Here is a 9699-nt window from a genome sequence, read left to right as displayed (position 1 = left end):
AACGCATCTCTGACCATACTCTTGGCTGACGTGCACATCTGGGGTACAAAAACTGGTTTGGAAGATCCAAAATGCCTTGATGTTCCTACTCTAAAGAGATGCTGAAAAAGGCCGGGAGAGGTTTGACTACACTGCAAGCAGCCTTATGTGTCTGCCTCTTCATCCAACTGGTGGGAAATAGGGAGACTATCACGTGCTTCTCTGCCATCCCAGATGTTGATAGAAGATACAATGGGTGGGAATCTAGCCAGGAAGCGAGAGTAACCCACGCCTGCTTTCTCCTCCTCCACAACCCACACCTTTCCCAGCCACTGCAGGCAACACAGTCATGGTAATTATTCAAATCAAGTTATTCCTGGATGTTCCAGTGATCAGCATTCCCCCAAAGTGTTTTCTTCAAGATCTTGTGCCAACTCCTCAGACTGCCTAGGCCACAAGAACCTGCTCTTGATTTTATCAGCACTAATTACCAGACTGGATTCTCCAAGCAAGAAAGCAGTCGATGCCACGCAGAGAAAGCAGTTAACAAATATAAGAGACAGACGTGGTTTTGAGTTTTTGGCTGCTACTGTTTGCATTACCTCCATCAAATGTACCGTATGCCAGGAATATCCTCTTGAGTTTTGAGGCAGATTTGGCCTACGTTGCCAAGAAATGGTTTTATGTGTTTGTTTTCTATTAAAAAAGGTAAAAAAATAAATAAATCAGCAAGTACCTAATCAAATGCTTCAGGTCCCTCAGTCAAAAAAAAAGAATCAAATTAAACCATAAGAGGAAATACAGTGATTTACTCATACAAAAAAAAAAAAAAACCCTTAGAGAGAAAAAAGACCATTTCACTTCAGTCACTGATCCCTTCTGCATACAAATTTAAGCTGGCCCTAAGAAACCACAAAACAGAAGGGAAACATGGTAGCCTGAACATCAACAGACCTGGGCTTCTGTGAGCCAAGATGGGTCAGAGAATACAGGCTAAAGACTTAGCCTCTCATGAAGACTTGCCAAACATTTCCCTTGGTTCACTGCAGGCTTTCTAGCCCTGCTCTTGGCCAGGTGACCCCCAAAGGCTGCTCAGAGAAGTTAGAAGGGACCAGAAAGAAGATCAGTCCTGTTGCTCTGCTCTACAAGATCCTTCTCAGCAGTGGGGAAGAAAGTTTTTAAAATAAATGAGACCATATCATTCCCAAGATGAAAGCTCTACTGGGCTAAGACCCCAGGTGAAGATCTCATCGTCTCTCTAGTGCAACCATCTGTCGGAAATGTTATTCCTAGGTCATTCCTCAAAGCCCTCTAATGTTGTTTTTTTCTCATTGAGCTGTCAAAATGACCCCTTTTCTTCTCAACATGTCAAAAACTGCCCTCTGCAAATGGTCTTACCTAAAACATTTGCAGAATTAAACTGCGAGCTCTCTGTGCTTCTCTATAAAAAGAGTAAGGGGGAAAAGCCAACGAATCTAATAAGGAGCAACATTAAGGGGAGCACCAATCTTATGCCTGTTTGTTTTTAGGTGGGGAAAAAAGGAGTCTAAAGATGCTGAGTCCCCAGTACATCTTTACTGCTTTAGAGTCTGAAAGTGTTTCTAGTCCACTGCTGTCTGGCTTAATCTTGCCCAGTTCATCCAGAATGAATGGTCTTGGACTACAAGCATTAGATACTTCAAAAGAAAAAACAAATCCTGCTCTCAAATCCTTGCACAGACTGGAGATGGCAAACTCACCGTGCTCAAACACACCGTCTTGCTTTGCAGTTGTATGCCTCAACCAGAGGCAATATAACGAGGACCATGAAGCCCTGGGGCCAGCTCACTGGCACTGTTAGTGCTGCACAGACATGGCTATGCTGGGTATCTCCCAACTGGAAGCACAAAGAAACACGGCACATTAGAGAGCATTGCTATCAGGCACAGCAAACACCTTCTGGGACCACGCTTTTCCTTTAAATGAGGAAGCATTAAAAATAAATAAATAAATAAAAAAGAGAGGGGGCTCTGATGACACTTCTGGTGAATGTCACAGCTTCTCGGTGCTCTGCCTTGGTTCAGGTCCTTGAGCACGTGCCGAACTTTCAGCAAGTGAGCAGTCCCACTGGAGTTAACAGGAGTCTTCCTACTCATACCACCCAAGTACCTCGCTGAACTGAAACCTTTATTCCTTAACAGGCAAAGTGCTGCTCTTAAAACGATTAAGCTGAAATTGGGAGTAATCTCAGGAGGTGGTGAGAGTAACACGAGTTCCAGCCAGTAACGAGATGTTAAAAGGATGGAGGGAGACATAAAAGCAAAATTGATATCACACCCTTTTGCAGACGCACACCTCTGAACAGAGTCTTCCACTTGGAAAGTTTGGCAGTATCCTAGACACACTGCAGACATGCTCTGCTAGAAACTTTACAGCTTTCCAACACAAACAGGATTAATCACCATCTAAAATTATCACTGAGAAGTCAACGTACTTGGCACACAAAACCAAATGAAACTCTATGAAACTTGAAGGGGGAGGAATAAACACACACACATGCGGCAAACTTAGACCGAGAAAAACAGATGTTCATCTATGCATCAGAACCCTCTTGAGCTACTGCTTGTTGTAGCTATACCCAGACTCCAGCCTCCGGTTTTAAATGTCCTCCACTGAGTTACCACCGATTACCATGGCACCTTCTGGAGCAAGAAACTTCCCAGATTTTTATTCCCCCTTCCCTGGATCAATTCCCCTTTCCGGGGACAACCAGAAATGCCTCCTCCCTCTCTCCCCCCACCCCAGCACATGCATACACAGGTTTCAAGGAGCAGGACCACCTACAATTCAAGGAGGCAAAGGACTGGGGACCAAAATGAAGGACAAGACTTTCTTAAAGTGATATCAGAGTTTGTATTGCAAGTGCAATCATTGGCATGATGCCTGTTTGGAAACACAACTATTACCTGATCCAACGCTCCCAAAGTGGCTCCTTCCTGGACATGGGTGCAGCAAGGAACTGGCATTCTTTGCCACAAGGCAGGGTGGGGTGTCCTTCCTGCCCATACATACCTCCCTTGCTCTCTTCTCCCACCCAGATATCACGCTTAGGTGAAAAGGATGATAACAAAATTTAAAAATTGTATTTTCTTGGCCAAAAATACAGCCGTACACCAGCTGACGATACTGCAATGGCATCTTGAAGCCTGCTCCCTGGGTCAATGCACTGCAGCTTTTGGGTCGGGTGAAGCAACAAACACTTCTGTCATTTTAAAGATGTGCCATACAAGGAAGAGAAAGCAGTTTCTAATATTAGGATGTAATTTTATTGTAATGTTTTGTTATAATGCTTTCAATCTTCAAAGCACTTTGCAAACATTTAATTAATCCTCTTTAATCCCCAGGAGGCAACTATTACCTCCGTTTTTACCTAAGGGGAAATTGAGGTAAAGTGTTCAGTAATTTCACACAAAGCCATAGAGTCAGGATTAGGACCAAGAACTTTTTTATTACTTAGCCCTCTGGTAAAGAGAGTGTTACTCTCCCACAGGGACTTATGTCCACTCTACTGCAGGATATACCTTGGAAAACTAAATGCTGCCATCTCCAAGGATTTTGTTTCCTTGGCAAGTTTATTTTAAGATGCACGGACGTGTATGATCATTATCCATTCGGCCTACAGGGACTAAAGGTTTGCCAGACTGGTTTTACAAAAGGAGTAAAATGCAAGGTCCCCATCCAGAAAACTTCCAGCCCAAGCTGAATGTGAAAGGAGGATAGGCCAAACAGTAATGATAATTCAAGCAGCAAAGTCTACCCAGCATTAAGTAAATGCATATTTTTACTATTGTGTTAACATCTTGCAGGGAGGTGAGAGAGCCGGAGTAACCAAACTCAATTTCCTTATGTAAAAGTTACTAGGAGGTTTTGTTGCCTGGAGGGTCCTCAAGCAGGAACCTACACTGCATGCCAAATTGCAGATGAGCTATTAAGTGGGGTACTCCATGTCAAAGCTTCATGCCTTGCCAAGGACCAGACATTTTTCACTCAAAAAGCCACGTGGATGTATCATGTGGCCACGCAGGCCTGGCCAAGGACAGACCCAACAAGCATTTCATCCCTGTCTCTATTCTGGGTCTTCTGAGGCCACGTCAGAATTGGCCACGCTGCGCCCTGGCGTTTTGGTCTCTCCTTCCCCCATCACAGGCTCACGTTGGCTCTTCTCACGTACAGCCCCCTTTCCTGTCCTGAAATGTGTTCCTGCCTTAAAAATCTGCAATGACTAGGCTGCTGTCCATCTAGCTGATCAAAAGTCTCATATCTATAAAATTCTGTCTGCTGACCGTCTTGTCTTTGACCATATTGGGGCAGGGGCTGACTATTTGTTTCGGGTTTGTACAGCACCTAACACAAAAGGCTTTGATCTACAACCAGGGCTTATGTAGACATTATGGAAGTGATTCTCAACCAAGGTGCCCTGGCACCCTGAGGAGTCTTAAGATCCTTTGAAGGGTGTCACCCAATGTCGGCGCTGAGGTGTGCAAACACGATTCACAAGGTAAGCCCAGAGATTTTAAATAGGAAACCATAATGTTAAGAACATCCTGATCTGTTGTGGTGGTTCTGAGTTCTTTGCAAGGGAAGAATGCTATTAATTTTTCTGTTGTCAAAAAATAAGTGCATCCTAAGAGCTGGCATTTTCCAAGGGGTGCCTTGAGCCTATCAAGGGGTCATGTGCGCTTAGAAAGGTTGAGAACCACTACACTATGGCAAGTCAAATAATAACAGCAACAAGAGAGGCCCAGATCGGACATCCAACGTGCTACAAGGACAGCCCAGTCCCATTTTCCTACTAACTCACTTCCCCAGAGTGAGCCAAAGGCTTTATGTATTCCTCAGCAGGCAGTCATGGGATTATTTGTCGGCCAATCCATCTGTAACACAACATGCCCAACATCTACCAACTCCTGGTGTGAAGAGACCAATTTCTGACAGTGAACTGGGATGCACGCATGCACCCAAGGAATCCAGCTACTGCTTCTTGCAGACGAGCCAGAAGATGAGCACCGACAGCAAATACGCCCACAACTAATTGTATCCTTAGCTCCTCCAGTGCTACACCAGGTGATTTCACCAGTAAGCAAATACATCTTACTTTTGTGACTTGACCTAAATCCAGTAAAAGATCAGATCCCAAACACAAGCAAAGCCGCTGATGCAGCATCATCTCACCACCATACATGCTTACTCTCTAAGGAGGAGGGAAGCCAGTTTGGTGATTAAAGCAATGATCTGGGACTCAGGAGGCCCCCTCTCCAGCATCCATTCCTCAGCTCTGCCCCAACAAAGTTTGTTTTTATGGATTGTAACACTGCGCATTGGGATAGGTTGGGTGAAATGAAGACGGCTTCCACTCATCTCTGAAGCATCCTGGCATTAGAGACAGAGGAATAATAGATGTGGATACGGACAAGGTATTAAACTGCTGCAGCACAGCAAATGAGGTATGGGAAGTTATATCTTTTTAATGATCTCTTTTCTCCAAGTTAATTAAAATTTTAAAAACTTCAAACCAGAAAGGTACCTCAACAACTACAGAGACCAGGACTAAAGAGGCCCTAATAATCTAGCATTGAGTTTATGATAAAATCATCTCTGGAGTCTCCCTCAGAGTTTACACTATCGATCAAGATATTCCTTTCAATTAGACTTGTGTGCACCGATACAAGACAGCCACATTACATACATAAACTGTATGCTTAGATACATAAATTGCAATGAAGTGGTTTCTTTATTTTGAGACAAAACCAGCAAGAATTATATGCTGCATTAAACATTTTCCCCCATCATCCTTTCTTCTAAACTGTCTGAAAGATCAATTAAAGTGCTTTTGCGCACAGCAGGCAAAGACAAGCATTTTCCAAAAAAAAAAAAAAAAGACGCTATTCTCTTTGGCTTTAATATGGTGTCTGAGAAAAAAAAAACAACAACACAAGTATAATGGTTTAAAGATTCCCTTAGTGGGGGAAAAAAATAACTGCTGAACGCTCAATCATCTATTTAGAAGGATCAAAATGGATTTCTCTAGTCTTATACTGCTGGCAAAATTTTAAGCATTTTATACAAAATGTTAATGTGCAAAAGAAAACAGAACAGCTTTTTCTAGCATTGCACAAGATTAAAAAGTGCAAGTTCACCCATTACACAGACAAATACCAGTTTTACATAACAAATGGCTCCAAACATCTATTTATCGTTTCCTTTGATGACTTTCCAAGCTATCCCTCCATATATTTTAACGTGTTCCTCACTTGCAAATATGCAAATGTAACACCCCTCTCTACCACAGTTCTCTTTTTATCCAATACAGACTTTTTTTTTTTTTTTTAATACCGCTCAGCCCACATGCCTCAACCTGACATGGGTAGACACATCAGTGATGAAACATAGAGCATCATTTAGCTCCATCTTTGGTCTTGCAGGAATTAACCATACTGGTGGAGTATTAAGGTAGACGCATGTCCCCTGGAAGAAGACTCAGACTCACCAACCCATCTCATCTCCTAACGATGGCAATACTTTTTGGTTGCAGACCACCTGAAGCCAAGGATGGAATTGGTAGTCTCTTTATTTTATCTCCAGTCTCCTATCCCAACCAGTCCATCATCCATGTTCAACTATTTTAGACACAAAAATAAAATAATGAAGCAAAATACCAGTTTAGGTGGTAGCAGTGACTGACGCATCTCATTCTTTAATTGTGCCTTCCAGGGATGCAATGCAAGGGAATTTTTGCTAGAGGTGCACCGATACATCAGTCCATATCGTATCGGCACCAAAATAAAGGAAGCACAACATTTTCGGCAATCGGCTTTTTTTGGTTGAGGTGGCTGATAATGTCGCTGATAAATGATGTGTGCAGCCTGACAGCTTGGAGAGCACCGTCAGGCTGGTAAGTCTGTGGGGGGGCAGGGACGGAGGGGAGGGGAGGTCAGATTGAGGTCCCTGCGGTGAGGGAGGGACTGGGGCTGCCCAGCCAGGGCGGGGTGCCAGACAGAGCCATGGGTGGCTTGTTCGGGGGGGGGGAGAGGTGTTCCTTCCACTATGCGTACCCCCAAGGGAGCCATGGGGGACGTGTGCCCCCGGATCTGTGCACGGGATAAGGGCAGGCTACCACTGCAGGCTGAGGTTGGGGGCAGCACTGGTCTCGCCCAGGCAGAGGAATTGGGCCAGGGCTATGCTCAGGGTGAATGGTGGCGGTGCTGGGAGGGGGGGGCACAGTGAGTTCTGGGGTGGCTGTAGCCTACCCTGTAGCCCCCTCTCAGGGCTGCTGCCGCCGGCCCCAAGCACACCCCCAGCCCTATTCTCTCCCCCTTCCCGCCTGGAAGAACCCAGGACCGCCCCCAGGACCAGCCCACAGCAGCAGCCTGCCCTCACCCCACATGCAAATCAAGAGGGCATATTCCCCCTGTGCTTACCCTGGGGGTGCGTGCAGCAGTGGGAGCTACCCCTCCCCCTCCCCCCAACAAGCCACTCGCGGCTCCATCCTGCGCCCAGCCCCAGCTGGGCAGTGCCTGCCCCTGCCCCACTTCCTCCCTCACCGCGAGGGCCTCGATCTGCCCTCCCATGCCCCTTACTTCCAACCAAGTTACCAACTAGACGCTGCTCTCTGGATCAGTATCGGCCAATATGGCTCATTAATAAACGGCCATCGGTATCAGCCCAAAAAAATCTTTATTGGCGCACCCATAAATTCTGCCATTTGTAAACTGAGTGCTGGCATCTGAGCCCCAGCTGTGCCAAAAGAAGAACTTTTTCCTGCCTCCCCCCTCTTGCCAATCACTGTGCTAAGGAGGCCAGTTCAATAAATAAGGCAAGAGAGGAACTGTCCCAATTAACGGTTCAGAATCTCAGCTCTTGGAACCTCAGCAGTAAACGGCTTTGCACCAACATGTCAAGTAAAATCCCAGAGGTCCTTTGCAAGGCAATGTAATTTGATAGCAAAAACTATATGTGAAATTCTCAATTACTATCCACCCAGCATTGATAGAGGTCACTCAGTTTACTTTAAAAAAAAAAAAAAAAAAAGTGTCAAAAACCAATGAAACCTGGGCAACAGCCTAATGATTCAGGTTATTAAGGAAGGGCTACTCCTGAAGTGAAAATCTGACATGGTTTTGATAATCATCTTGCCAGTAAAAAGAAGGATGAGACAGAGAAACTATCCAGTTTCCCATTCAATTAAAAGCTGGGGTGATAGCTAGCCAGAAAGCTTAAAAAAAGAGAGAGATGTGCAAAAGCCACTTAAGGCCAAAGCATGGCATTTGTATGCTGTATAGATTGTTAAATTTGACAGGTCATAGTCTAATTGAAGCCAGTGAGAACAAGATTAGGATTGCAAGAATAAGACTTCATTGGCCACAAAATGGGTTTGCCCATGAAGGCCGCAAAAATAATCCTTTTGAAGTTGGAAACTAAGCTGCAATATGCCAGCTGATCAGAAGGGGGAGATGGTGCCTAGAGATTTAATTCAATCCTGTTACTGTATAAGCAGTTTTGGGTGGAGAATATGCAAATTGCTAAAGCAGAGGCAGTGCCAGGCTCAGAACAATTTAGACAGTAGAGGAAGCTAGAACTAGGTGGACAGCAACTGCAGAGCTCGGAGAGCCAACCATTCAAGATGCACCAAAACGGCAAGGCATGAAAATGAACCGGTAGCAGAAAATAAAGCTCATCCTATAGGCAAATGACCACCATCTCTTCAGTGCCTGGGAGAGATGAACCAAGACGCTGAACACGACACTTTAAATACAAATGCAAAGCAAGAGTCATGATCCACCTGGGAACCGAAACTCTCAGAGCAGCATGGTCCAGAATAGAAACCCTGGAAATGTAGCAAGGACCATCAGAGTGTCTTGATCAAAAGACTGCGTAGGAACCACAGGGAAAACAGGAGGGAATGAGAGGAGACAAGCTAACCTTGAACTCATGGAGCAGAATCTGGAAACAGTAAAAGCAGTATGAATTTCCTTTGGCAGGGAGTGAGACTCAGTGGTATGGTGTGGTATCTGAAAACCACTCTGATTTCTGCTCAATCGATATGATTTGGAATTGACTGGACCTGGAACACAAAATATATTAATAAATAAAAAAAGAAAACCACTTCAGCTGCAGGAACTCATTAGTTATTATATTGGTATAACCACTATTGTAATCATGCCCATGTTGGGCAAATGGGAAATAAATTGAATATGGCACCACTAAATGGAGCAATGAACCGTTCAAGTTTTTCTTTCCCATTAATTTCATTAACACGTTGTAAGTTGCACATCAGTTATTAATCAGGGAGCATAACTAGTGAAAAAGGCTGTGCTGCCTATTATTTATTGCATGCCGAAAGAGCAGTATGTGACGGCATGCACCTCTCCCTCACATCATGGGATGAGACAGGTCAGCAATGAGGAAATCCTGTATAAAATATACTGACTTCAAAGACACTGAAGTTGAGACGTGTAAGGAGAACTAGGTGTTCAGGCAATCTGACTCCAAGAATCTCCTTCCAAAACTTTATTTTCTTTGCGTTCGGGTCTATTCCAAAAACAGCAGATCAAAGAGCACAGGATGAAACCGCATCTCCTGAGGTCAGGTGCAAACAAGGAGGAAACAAAGAACAATGCCACTTGTGATACAAAGGACCAGATTAGTCGTCATAAGGACAAAGCCACGCTGTTTCCCCTGAAC

General features: G+C 44.5%; 1 protein-coding gene across 4 annotated transcripts in view; it reads right to left on the bottom strand.

Moving 5' to 3' along the window:
- Positions 1-9699, bottom strand: part of TSNARE1 (t-SNARE domain containing 1) — a 518176-nt gene that overhangs the window by 471576 nt on the left and 36901 nt on the right. The window contains exon 1 of one of the 4 annotated variants that reach the window (XM_025208580.1): positions 8938-9079. The exons of the other annotated variants lie outside the window; for them this stretch is intronic. The gene's annotated coding sequence lies outside the window, so the exon portion shown is untranslated. Of the gene's footprint in view, positions 1-8937; positions 9080-9699 lie in introns of those variants that run through there. 4 annotated transcript variants of the gene reach the window in all.

Source organism: Alligator sinensis, unplaced genomic scaffold (genome assembly GCF_000455745.1).
Source record: "Alligator sinensis unplaced genomic scaffold, ASM45574v1 scaffold326_1, whole genome shotgun sequence".
Taxonomy (NCBI): domain Eukaryota; kingdom Metazoa; phylum Chordata; order Crocodylia; family Alligatoridae; genus Alligator; species Alligator sinensis.
Note: the sequence above shows the minus strand (reverse complement) of the source record. Positions and strands in the feature narration are given on the sequence as shown.